This window comes from Neovison vison, chromosome 13 (genome assembly GCF_020171115.1).
Source record: "Neovison vison isolate M4711 chromosome 13, ASM_NN_V1, whole genome shotgun sequence".
In the NCBI taxonomy this organism is placed as follows: Eukaryota; Metazoa; Chordata; class Mammalia; order Carnivora; family Mustelidae; genus Neogale; species Neogale vison.
In genome coordinates, this window is record NC_058103.1 from 64,428,556 (window position 1) to 64,441,518 (window position 12,963).

The 12,963-nt window shown below is 38.7% G+C and overlaps 1 protein-coding gene across 1 annotated transcript in view; it reads right to left on the bottom strand.

Moving 5' to 3' along the window:
* NPAS3 (neuronal PAS domain protein 3) overlaps positions 1-12,963 on the bottom strand; it is an 840,213-nt gene that overhangs the window by 756,068 nt on the left and 71,182 nt on the right. The gene's annotated exons all lie outside the window — the stretch shown is intronic.

Sequence of the window (12,963 nt, forward strand, 5' to 3'; positions counted from 1 at the left end):
ATGATTTTCCTAGGATATGCTTGAGTAAGTATACCAATAAAATACATGCATGTCCTCATCCTCCTCTTTTCTGAGTGGCACACCCCAACTTTATAGGACAGTCACACACTGGCATTGACACACCTTTTAAATATTACTAAAAGGCTGCCTTTCTACAGTGTATTAAGCAGCTGCTTGCATATGAGTATCTTGTTGTCCAGAGTGACAGCTGTATTTTCGCCTGTTTTGACATTGAGTCTGATCTGGGTGAATAGCTCATATCCATTAAAGTGCTATTACAACACTGAAAGACTGCCAGAATACTTCCTGATCAATTTTAAAAGCCAGCTAGCTGTCATCATCTAATCGCAACAGCAAAAACAAATCTTTGGGGAATAAAATGAGATTTTTAAACATTTTTAAGGCAGTGTATTAAATATAATCCCTAAAAACTGTTTGAATAAGAATAATAAGCTACAGAAACGGGAAGGTGGAAATAATATTTTCTGCACTTTGAAACCCCTTACACTTGCATATTGGCAGACAATCTCAAATACTCCTTAAATTTACCATTTCGACAATCACTGAGTTTGAACTCCTGCCATTACATAACTTAATAAAGCAGCACTGAAAACAATCACCACAGAGTGCGATTGTGCTCACCATTAAATTTAGTTCTATAAAATTTAAGACTGAATTCAATCATCTCTCTGTCTTTGCTTCAATGGTTGAAATCCAAGTGTTCGGGTTTACTTTTTACTTTTCTCAGCAGCCAAAAAATATGCATATTTTTAAAGCTACAATGCTGGTATTTTAGATTTGCATTTATTAAGCACTGCCAAAGGGAGGTAGAACTCACTGAGACATTTAAGACCACTTGAATCATCAGTTTAATTGGGGAAGTCTGATTCAAAGTTGTAATTCCACCACCATTATACTGACAATATCAACAAATACATAATGTATAAATTGGCATAATCCATTTGGAGGGCAAATATTTAAAGGACGTCTTTTTTTTTTCCAGTACAATTAATCATCTGGGATGGTTTCTTAATGGGCAGTGCTCAGTTCTCCTCATGTTGGTTTTAGCAGTCAGTATTTTTCACACCACGATTATGCCAGTAACACTTACTCATAATTTGGAGTGGGCTTTCCCAACCGCAGAAAGGAAATGACCCAACTCCGTCTCATCAGGAGGCTCCTGGTCCTCAATTCCATCTGGGATCTCAGTATCAGGGAGTCTGAACCAAAGGCTAGAAATGCCACTTTTCCAACTCATTTTTTTACAGTGTGATAAACAGTCAGTAATACATCGCATTTTCAAAATCCTTCAGAATGCACATCTCCTTAATAAAAGAGAACCATTAATGGAAATACTGGGCTGATAAAAATCATTATTCTTTTTGGAGATCCAAGAGCTCTCCTGAGAAACTGGAACCTATGTAACAAATAGTTTTCTCCAGAATATGAGATGAGCTCCTTCACTTTTGATCAAGGTCTCCCTTCATTTTTACTTTAAAAGATTATCTTCACCTTTCGATTCATTTTTAAATATTAAAATCGATGTTTTTCTAAGACACCAACTCTATCATCTTCTCTGTTTCAAATGTCAGTGCTCCCCATTGCCTAGTGGATTCAGTCCAGTCACTTCTCCTCGCACGCCAACACTTCAAGCATTGCTCTGCTAAACTCTTGTTGCCTCCTCAGCCCTAGGGATCCCTCCGTCTAGACCCTTGGAGCAGTTCCCAAAAATCCCCTCCCTCCAGGCCTCTCTACAATGGAGGCTTTGCCCATGTTGTGCTCCATAGCTAAGTGATTTTCCGATTCCTTCCACCCAGTCCAATTCTTACGTCTTCAAAGTATCTCCCCTTCACCTCCTACGTGAAGCCATCTTTGATTTTTCCCAGGTAAATGTATTTCTTCCTTCCTTGGTGTTCCCACAGTTGCTGTTGCACACAACAACGCCAGGCAGGAATGTAAAAATGATATTTTAGTTAGCCCTCTATCTATCTGCCTATGTTAACGGCCATAGAGACCAGGTTCTGATAGGAACAAAATAAAGTAAATTCCACAGCGTCCGAGCTTATCCCAAATAATGAAACTTATCTCACATTGAGACCTCGGCATGAAAAGAAGAAGAAAGCAGCAGCTGAATGATGTTTCTGGTATCAAATTCAATTTTGTGTTTATTTTGTGGTTTCACTCACTTGTCCTTTTTTATTATTCCTACCACTGTGCAAGCTTTTTGCTTATAAAGTAGAATTATCGAAATCCATCTATCATGGTTTAAATATATGGAATAGCTGGGGTCTAATTACAAAACCCACCCCAGAAATGGCAAAGTAAAAAATGTCAATGAATTTGAGATTGAACTGCTGAAAACACCCAATATTTTTCAAAACTACGTGTTATTCCTAAAGGCAAAGCTCATGGTTACGAGGCATAAAGGTATTTTGCCCCTTGGAGGTAAAAACCAAGTGTTCAAAAAAAAAATAAAATAAAAACCAAGATTCACTACAGAGACTGAAGGATAACTTACATGGGCCGCTTACTTACATGAAGCATAACTTACATCATCCCAGGCATAAGCTGCTGATATTTACCCCCAATAAACTTCTTAAATTTGTAAAAGAACCAGTGACAATTTATGAGCAACCGTGCATTGACTAAAAGTAGTCTAGGTTATATTAGATTGAAAACTCACTACCACTGATGTGATTTTTTTTTTTCTTTTGTAGGTTTGACTATACTTTGGACAGTACCATGTGGTATAAAAGAGAAGGTGCAAGAAAAGGCTGTAACTGGGGTCAGCTGTTTGTGCCAATCCCCATTTCCTTCCTATCCAGTCCATTACTCTCAGTGCAAGTTAGCTCAGCCTCCCCACATACTGTTAAAAATATGTATATTGCTTCTGGGAGATCTACTGCCCCTTGTAAATTCACATATTAAAGGGTAGCATAGAAGGGAAAGGAATCTGTAATAGAGTCATTTATAGCCAAGCACTAAATCATATAATACAGAAAACAAATGTAGATGGCTTGGAGGGTGGGGGGGCATATATATTACCTCTCCTCATAGAACATTCATAAAATAAAATGGGATCTCCAAGCTGCCAAAATTAAGTGGAAGCTGGGATCCTAGAATAGCAAAGACAAGGAAATAAAAAGAGAAAGAGAGAACAAGAGAAAGGGAGAGATCCACTTCACTTAATCTGAATCCCCAGTTAACTGGGTATTCAATATTTAAGAGCTTCTTAAGATAAAATTCTTTTTGGACAATCCTGAACCTCATTACACCAATATGTATCTCCAGAGAGAGAGAGGAACCTATAAAAGGAAAAAAAAAAAAGTCCTGGAAAATCAGGAACAAAATGAATAGACTACACTTCTCCAACTCTGCCAGTGATTCCTATTCCTCCTGACTTGGTCCCCAAACACGTCTTTCTCTGAACTTCCTTGCTTTTTTGCCAAAAGAGAAAACTTATTTTCCATCTCTGTAAACCCCTAGGAGAGGAGGGAGCAGGAAGACTACTCAATTCAGCCCAAGAAAAATAGAGCTCTTGTGCATATGTCCACGTGTCTGGCAGTGATCCGATCCCCTGCCAACGCTGGTGGTCCGGGCTGGAGGCTATGATCTGACCTAGGACTAGGAAGCGTTTTGCTAACCTTCCTTCACCGGGTCAACTGGAGAAAATGATACTCTTACCAGGCAAGAAGGAAGGGCGTGAAGCTCATCGCATTTAACACCGCCCCTTTCCCTGAGCTGGAAGGTCCTAGAGAGTGCCCAGAATTTCGCTGCTAAGGATTAAGCCTTTCTAGCTTCTGTAATGAGAGGAACAGCCTCCATGGTGGGGAAGACGGGAGGAAGGGAGGAAGACAGTCACAGGGAAAGGATGAGGAACTCGGAGTTCCAGGTTCAAGGAGCCAAATCTATTTTCACCTCCATGGAATGTTAAATAATAGAATCAATCAAAAAAGTAAAGGAGAGACTAGACATATTTACACTGGCTTTCTGATGAGCGGGTTTGCTACAGCTAAGAGGAAGACGGTAAGGTAGACATGAGTCAACTGGAAACAAGAGTATGTGGAAGGCCAAGTCCATTGGGAGGAAGAACTAAAATGGAGACAGGTAAGATGAGAGATACAGAGTCCTCCTTAGCTCTTCAGAAGGGGAAAACACAGCAAGTAAAGTACTATGGACTGACAGGAATCCAAAAAATGGGGGGGGGGGATCACTTAGATCATTGTTGGTCTGTAGGCTCCATCAACATAGAAGTGAATTCTGCTTATACAAGTCATGTGAACAGATGTTAACCGAAGAGCTACCATGAGTCAAAACTGTGTTCAAGACTGTGAATACAATAAGGACCATAGAGTCCTTGCCCACTGAAAACTTATATGGTAGCTGGAAAGGAAAACAGCTGATTAAAGTCCATTTAAAACTAAGCAAGGTAAGGGGCACACAGAAGGGTCAGATCCAGGCATGAGGTGTCTGAGAAGATGTCCCAGAAAGTTTCATCAAGGCTGAGACTTAACAGTTGAATAGGAGTCAGCCAGGGGACAAGCAGGGAGGAAGTGCTCTCTGTTTGCATTAAATAATAGTCATCTGATATAAACAAATTATTTTGATTTGGTATATACTTGTTACTACCTAGAATCAAAGTGAGATCAGGAATCTTGTTCCTTTCAGAGTAGGCAAGTGTCAAGTCTAACATCAGCAAAGAAAGTCTTCAGTGAGGACAGGACTGAGTGTTGAAACATTTTAAATAACCAAATTCCATATATCTTTTTTCCAGTATTTTGTCAGTTCCTTCTGGAACCCACTTGGAAACTCAGAGTCTGAAAGAGTTCACTGCTGCCTCCTAACTTGGCAGACTAATTTCCCTGCAGGGGATGACATTCTGTCAATGCTTAGCCTGTATGGTTGGGAGTAAAAGAGGTTAGGCAGAAGAACAAATGTTTATTGACCACCTACTATGTGCTTCATGCCTGGTATATTACAAGTACTATATACTGAATTCTTGTAAAACCTAGCACAGTAGATCTCGATATTCTCATTTGTTGGATGAGAAAACAAGACTCAGAAACTTAAAGTGCTTTATTCAAGGTCTCATAGAAACCTTTTTCAAGCCAGTAAGTGCCAAAGCCATGATCCAAGCCCAGATTTGTCTGATCCCAAAAACTTATGCTCAAAACCAATTAGGCTTGCTGCCCTCAGTTCTCCAAAATCTCAGTGATCACTGCAGAGGGAGCAGCTCTCTGTGCTCCATCTCTTTTTTCTGCTAAGCTTCTTATTTTAAAATCTATGAAGCCACATACAGTATTTTTATTGGTGGACATAAAGACCCACTTCAAGAGAGCCTTATTAAATTTAGAAATGTACCAAGAGGTTAAGAATAAAATGGTTTTGAGAACATAGCTATAAGGTATATTTTAAAGGTAAAACTGTTTCAGATTTACAATTTATATTTTAAAAACTTATTATAAGTGTACCACATTCTATAATATTAAAAAGATGAATTTTCTCCATGTTTAGTGTTTTCTGCTTACAAAATAATACATGTTCATTATGAAGAGTTTGAAAACCACAGATAAATATAAACAAATAAAGGTCATCATAATATCAACATTAAGATTTAGTCCATGTGAACATTCTGGTGTATTTCTGTATTCCTCTGTGTGTATCAATATATGCACATGTAATTTTTAACTAGGATCAAAATTGTGAATAATGCTTTGAAACTGGCTTTTTTCATTGAATACTATATAGTAAGTGTTTTCCTAGAACCTCACAGTATTCAAGAACAAGATTTTCAGTGAATGAATTATATTCTTATCCTACAGATCTGTATTGTCCAGTATGGTAGTCACACGTGACTGTTTAAAGATAAGGACTTGAGTTTGTCTTACCATTGTGTCCTGTCTTAACGCTGTACTGAGTTACTCTCCTAAAAACATAGTGAAATATCTGTTTTTCCTGCAATTTATCCACATCGTGAACATGTAAGACCCAAACCAGTGTCTTATTCATTTTTCTACCTCTGCTTTAGTGTCTGACACATAGTGAGTGTTCACTAAATGTTGGCTGAATTGCTCTGAACATATGCCTGTCTGAAACTTACAGGGTAATAAAGGCAAGGCTACACATGGTGGATTTTTGTATAATCTATAAATATATGCATAATAAACAAACACATCCAACCTCTCAACTTTAACATAAATATTATTAAAAAAACAGGGTAATATTCAAGACAAAAAAGCTCGTATGTGTCAATAATTTATATCAAGATCAGGAAAATGTTTCCCTAAAACCCAAAACCACTGAAGAATTTAAATGTCTAATATGAAAAGGATATATTCTGAATATTCTACCCATCCACTTTACCAGGGCCACATTCAAGTTATTATAAAACTACAGAATCAATCCCCCTTTAGAATGCATTTTTAGAATGTAATAGGAATGACAATAATTGTTAACAGCATACAGATCTATTTCCAGCAGCAGAAAGCATCAACATATGTATGAAAAAAGGTGATTCTGACTCAAAGTCAAATTAGGAAATAAGATACATAGAAGAAATATGGAGATTAGGTCACACCTTCCAATGAAAAGAAATATTCATTCCAAAAGTGATGTCATGGGTCAGCTTTGAATCCAAGTGTAAGGTTAACATTTTGTCTCACTGGAAAAAAATGAATTTGACCTTGTAATATTTACATCACACAAAAACTACCACAGACAGATTTCTTTCTGAAAGCCTTCAGATTGCTTCTTGTCAAACCGTCTGTGTCAGAGATGTGAAATGTGATCTTAACTGGTAGCCATATTTGATGGTGACAACCCAGAAGACAGGGCTGAAAAGGGTTTTAGTGTGGCCTCTTTTTTTTTTTTTTCCCTAACTTGTGTTTGCCACTATTTTTATTATGTCTGCCTGGAAGAGTACAGATGTCACGAAGGGCAGCTCTTGGATAGAATTGCTTCTTTTTACAAAATTGTTAACAGTCTCAGATTAAAAATTTAAAGGCAATAGATTCTGTTTGCACTCAGAGAAGGAAAGTCACATACCCCAACTGTTGACTAAGACACTGTAACTCACTGTGCAAAGCAAACCCAGAAAAAAGATTCTGAGCAAGACACTGGCAAATAAAATAAGCTATCATAAGAAGTCTATTTTGATGAACAGTAATAATAATAGAATATATTCTTTACTCCTTTCCAAACTGATCATTAATTATGGGAAGGAAGGCACTGCAAGGTTTACTGATATGCACTGATTAGACTATGAGTAGTGTTTTCTTACACAAAAGTAATATTTTAAAATATCTCAGAAAATTTGGGGCCCCTGGAAGGCTCAGTCAATTAAGCATCAGATTGTTGAGTTCAGCTCTGGTCAAGATCTCAGTGTCCTGAGATCAAGCCCTGCATAGGGTTTCACACTCAGTGCAGAGTCTGCTTAAGATTTGCTCTGTCTCCCTGTGCCCCTCCCCCTGTTTGTGCTAGATAGACAGATAGATGAATAAACAGATATCTTCTTAAAAATCTCTGAAAATGTACAATTCCTAACAACTTTAGTGGAAATGCCTTGTATGATATTCAAGAGGCTTATATATACCTTTGTTTCATCTTCAAGACATATGCTCCAAGGCATTCTTTAATTTATTTTATATTGAATCCTAATCGCTATCATTATTTTCCTATAGACATGAGAAAATTTATGCCTTGTATTTTGGAAACTAACATAAGTATCCCTATTAAAGACCACACTCTACCGATAAGAGGTGATTCCTCTGACATGCTTAAAATTTGGTCAATGAGCAGGAGGCTATAGAGAAGAGGCAACTAGCTGAATGGAGAAGAAAAAGTATGGGGCTTGGGGTCCGTCAGACCGCTGGTTTGAATGTCACCCCAGCTTTCGGTGACTTCAGGCATATCCCCTACCTCTGCGAGTCTTCGTTTCAGTCCTCGTCAGTGCACTTGGGGGGGATGATCCCTGCCTTGATATGTAATTTCATGGGTAGCCTTTTGTAGGCACAAAATATGTGTTCTGAATAAGTAGTAACAACGATGGTGTATTACCCCCTCCTCCCGCTAAGACGATATTGTCTTTACGACAAGAGCCTAAGCAGAAAACGCATGGGACACAGTCAGTATCACAAGATACTACATATTTCAATTAATATTATTATAGAATATGAAATTGTGTGTAAAGACTAAAGGACAGAAGGAACTCAGAGCAAAGACCATGACACGAGGGTGAAAATATTAGGGATGGTTTCAGTGAGAAGGGACAGCACCTTTACTTTTAAAAAGACAGGGCAGGGAGAACTGGAAGGCTGGAAGAGTGGGGCCTCCGGGGTGAAAGGCATTTATATGTGAAAATCCCTGGATACTAAAACTCCATTCCTATGTTTGGAGGCTGGTTTGGACCCTTGGGCCATAAATTGTGACTTCTGAGCCCCAGGAAATTTATGTGTTTGGAGAAAACCAGAAAACTGCTTACTTGCGTGAGGGTAATAGTAAAACTAACTACCACTTACTGAGCAAAGGCTATGTGCCCATTACCCTCTGTGCCTCAATTTCCTCATCTATAAAATGGCGATAATCAGTTTACCTGAAGCAGAATTCACATACAATATTATACTAGTTTTAGGTGTGCAACATATTGACTTGACAGTTTTGTATATTACTCAGGACTCACCGCAGTTAAGTGTAGTCCCCGACTGAAGCCACAGGACGTTACTGCAGTATTATCCACCAGATTCCTTCTGCTGTACTCTTCCTCTGGAAGTTTGGACCTCTTCATCCCCTTTATCTATTACACCCATCTCCCACGCACTTCCCATCTGGCCACCAGTTTGTGCTCTGTGTGGTAGGGTCTGTTTTTCAGTTTCGTTGTTTCTCTATTTGTTCATTTAATGGGCCTTAATTCAGGGAAAGCCCTGCCCAAGACTAGCACAAGCTCTAGCCCTAGCACGAGCTCTCAAACATGGGCTTTGACTTTGGTGATGAAAACAGTGCTGGAGTACCAGGCCCCGTGTGATGTACCTTCCTTTCATGGCATCACTGACTCCTCACATGAACCCCACAACTCACGGGGCAACATATGGGAGGGAAGTGGTGGGTGGAATGAGTTGAAGAGGAAAATGTTGAGGACTTGTTAAAGCAATCCTTATGAAAAGTTGGGGGGAGATCAACATTTAAAAAGGATTGGTCTGAAAAATAAATAAATAAATAAATAAACACACACACACACACACACACACACACACACACACACAGGATTGGTCTGGCAGGAGCAGGGTGGCTGGAAGGCAAAAGAGGCACTGAGATTCTCATCTAGGCAATGAGGCATTTCCCAAGCGGTAGAGATGGGGGTGCAAAGAAAACATCTCTGACCAGAAAAGGGACACAGGACTATTTCCATTGTCTATGAAGTTCAACATTTATCAAGTGCTTAATATGTGCCAAGCAAGGTGTTGGGTATTTGATGCTGACTATTTCATTTAATTACCCCAGTGTATTCTGGGGCAGTTACCATTATCATTTGCATTTTGCAGATAGGTGACCAGAAAAGGGGGGACACAGGACTATTTCCATTGTCTATGAAGTTCAACATTTATCAAGTGCTTAATACATGCCAAGCAAGGTGTTGGGTATATCATGACTATTTCATTTAATTACCCCAGCGTTATTCTGGGGCAGTTACCATTATCATTTGCATTTTGCAGATAGGTGAACAGGAGCAAAATTTTATAGCACTTGCCCAAGGTCAGACAGCAGCAGGTCAGCTAGTGGGACTAGGATTTGAACTTGGATTGGTGTGATCCTAGAACCAGCCTACTTGGCCTCTGCTAGCCCTCACATGACTATACTTAAGATGATAAATTTGCTGTCTGGTTGTAAAAATTAATTGATATTGATTTTTTTTTATTCCTCAGAATGCATCTCTTTGGTATCTAAAGTTTTACCCTCTATTGCATATTGTCAAGGCATATCCACTTTTGAGCAAAGAATGCAAATCAAATTGCCAATCATCGATATTTTGCAAGGGATAATGTTACCGATGAGACATCGAAAAAATTTGTCAAGGTATACAAATAACATCCGTGATGTGATTCATGAAAATCAACTTATTTATGAAAATAATGATTACTCCTTCTTTTCACTGGATCCAGATTTGTAATCAGACAGAAGAGGGACTCAGATCAAGTAGAAGCAAAAGGAGTTTCTGTATAACAAAATAAAAAGTTAATTTCTTGAAACCAGCTCTTTTAAACAGGGTTGTTTTGAAGACATTGTTCATATCTATTCAAATAGACCCCAGCCCAACCAAAATGTTAATCTGTCACTCCTAACCGATCCTTTACAAAGCCTTAGACCACTGCTTACAAAAGGAATGTAGTTTATTACAGTTGTTGCACTCCAAATGAATATTGATTTCAATCTCAGAATGCTAGGAGAGGACTTGCATCAATTACACAGAACATCAGAGTCATAACGCAAGTTACCTAGTTCCAGTGATGCACGCAGCAGATCAATCCTTCACTTTCACACACCTTTGAAGAGACACCAGCCACCACAAGGTTCCTTTAGCTAAACCTTAAAACAAGCCATGCAGCGCAAAAGGGTGATAGAAAAGGAAACCATCCCCAGTTGTTAAAAAGCCTAGGCTACCGGCTACCATCAGAAAGCCATTATAATTACTCCTTTTCAAGTGGGCTGTGTGTTAATACAAATACAAATGAGGGGGTAAAAAAAAAAAATGAAGCCTTAATGACAGCATCATAAGGGGAGGTTTCTCCTTTACATTATTTATTTATTCAATGGAAAATTATTTGGCAATTATGATAAAGCAACGAGACGACAATGACTTTCCTTTGAATCACTAATTAAAATGCTGATTGCCTGTGGAGTGAGATGTGCAGTTATGGTCAAACAAGAACTTTCATTGTGCTAAACAGCTTGGGCTGGCCTGACACCTGGGTGGGGAGGGGAGGGTATGAATCAAGTACACTTCACTACTAAAATCAGACTCATTTTTATTCAGCAGAATCCTAACACAGTGTTATGGCTCTGGACAAGATAATATTGTGACCAGTAATCTTAAGAGAGTTTTTCAAAGAAGGAAAATCCAGGCTCCAAAATGAATAACCGTATGAAGTCTAAGAGTATATTTGATACATATCAAATCGTTTTATGTGAAAGTTATTTTTTTATAAGTTTGCACTTCTTGTGTTCTTACATTTCTCTACAAGCTACCTTTATGTACACACAAACGTCAAAGAAATGTCACCTTCTTAACTCAACATAAGTGCTCTTTAAACACAGACAATTTCTCTTCAATAATGGAAGAAATGTCTTACAATTAATCGTGAGGAGGAAATTGCTTTTCTTGTAATGAATTCACTGCTTTGAATTTTAGTAACTAAAATTATGGTTTTCCCAATAACACCGAAATAGTCATCTTTTTCCAAAATGAAAAATATATTTCTTTTATTTGCAACTTGTTTATGTTCCCAAAAAATCAATCAAATTCATAAAGTTAAAGGAGAAGAGGTGCCTCACACTAGTAACATTCATCGTTAGGAAAAGCATTATTGTGAAAGATTCAATCTCTCACAGAATGATAAATTCTTAGATCGCCAGAGAATGGAGAGGTCATCTACCCCCATCTAAAGCGGAAATTCCCTCCGTGTTATCTCTCCGAAAATCCTGACTTTGCCATGACTGGAGAAGATGATGTTTACCACCGTGAAAGACTGACCATCCCACTTCTGAATGTGTCTGAAGGTCAGCAAAAATCTAAAGGTCAAACTGGCCCTTCCATAACTTCTACCCCTGTAACCCATTCTGGAATACCACAGAATCAGTCAATCCCGCTTCCAAATGATCTCTTCCAAATATTTTAAGACAACTACCATGCTTCCTTCAAAGTTTCCCCATTTCCCAACTTGGGTTGTTCCAGCTAGTTCCAATGTGCCTTTGTGTCTATCTCCCATAATCTGTCCCTCTTGACAAATGTTACGAGGTAAAACAAGATAATACATTATAGACGTGGTCAAATTATCCAAATGTAGGAGGACCGATTACTTTCCTGTCTATATATCTTTTTTTTTTCCTAAGATTTTATTTATTTATTTGTGAGAGAGTATGAGCACAAGCAGGGGGAGGGGCAGATGGACACAGAGAGGGAGAAGCAGGCCCTCCGCTAAGCAGGGAGCCCGATGCAGGGCAAGATCCCAGGCCTCTGGGATCACGACCTCAGCTGAAGGCAGATGCTTAAATGACTGAGCCACCCAGGCATCCCTCTGTCTGTATGTCTAAAGTCATGACAGAAGCATGGATCATATTTATCCCACAGTCAACTAAAACCTCGAGATCAATTTTATACCAATGATTTTTTTAAGTGAAGTACAAATTTTATGAACTTTGCATCCATTGCTCTTCCATTTCATTTTCTTAGTCCATTATTAACCTTGAGGAAACCCATTTCTTTAATCTCTCTAATGCTTAGTTTCCTTGTGTACAAGATGCTCAACACAGCAACTTCCAGAAAGGCACTAGCTACCATTTGTGAAATATCTGTCAGTGTCAGGCACAGCTAAGGGCCCTGTGTGCACCACACACAAACAGGCACTACTGCTTCCATTTCACAAATGGAGAAATTCAGTAATTTGCTCAAGGTCACTAAACTAGTGATAGGGCCAGGGTTTGAGTTTAGGCCACCCTTAACCACCATATCATCAGTGACCATACTCCTTAATTTTGGAACTGGTAAAACATTCATAAATGGACCCATGAGAAAATTATTGAACAGAGCCAGGTTAAAACAATGTCTCTTTATAGATGAGCCTCTGGTTTTACTCACTTGACTTTTGGGACCACTAGTCAAAAACCCATGAATCCCTCACCACACAACACATACTCATCCCTGCAAAGACCACAATTATGACATAAGATACACTCTCAGGGACTTGCACAAAC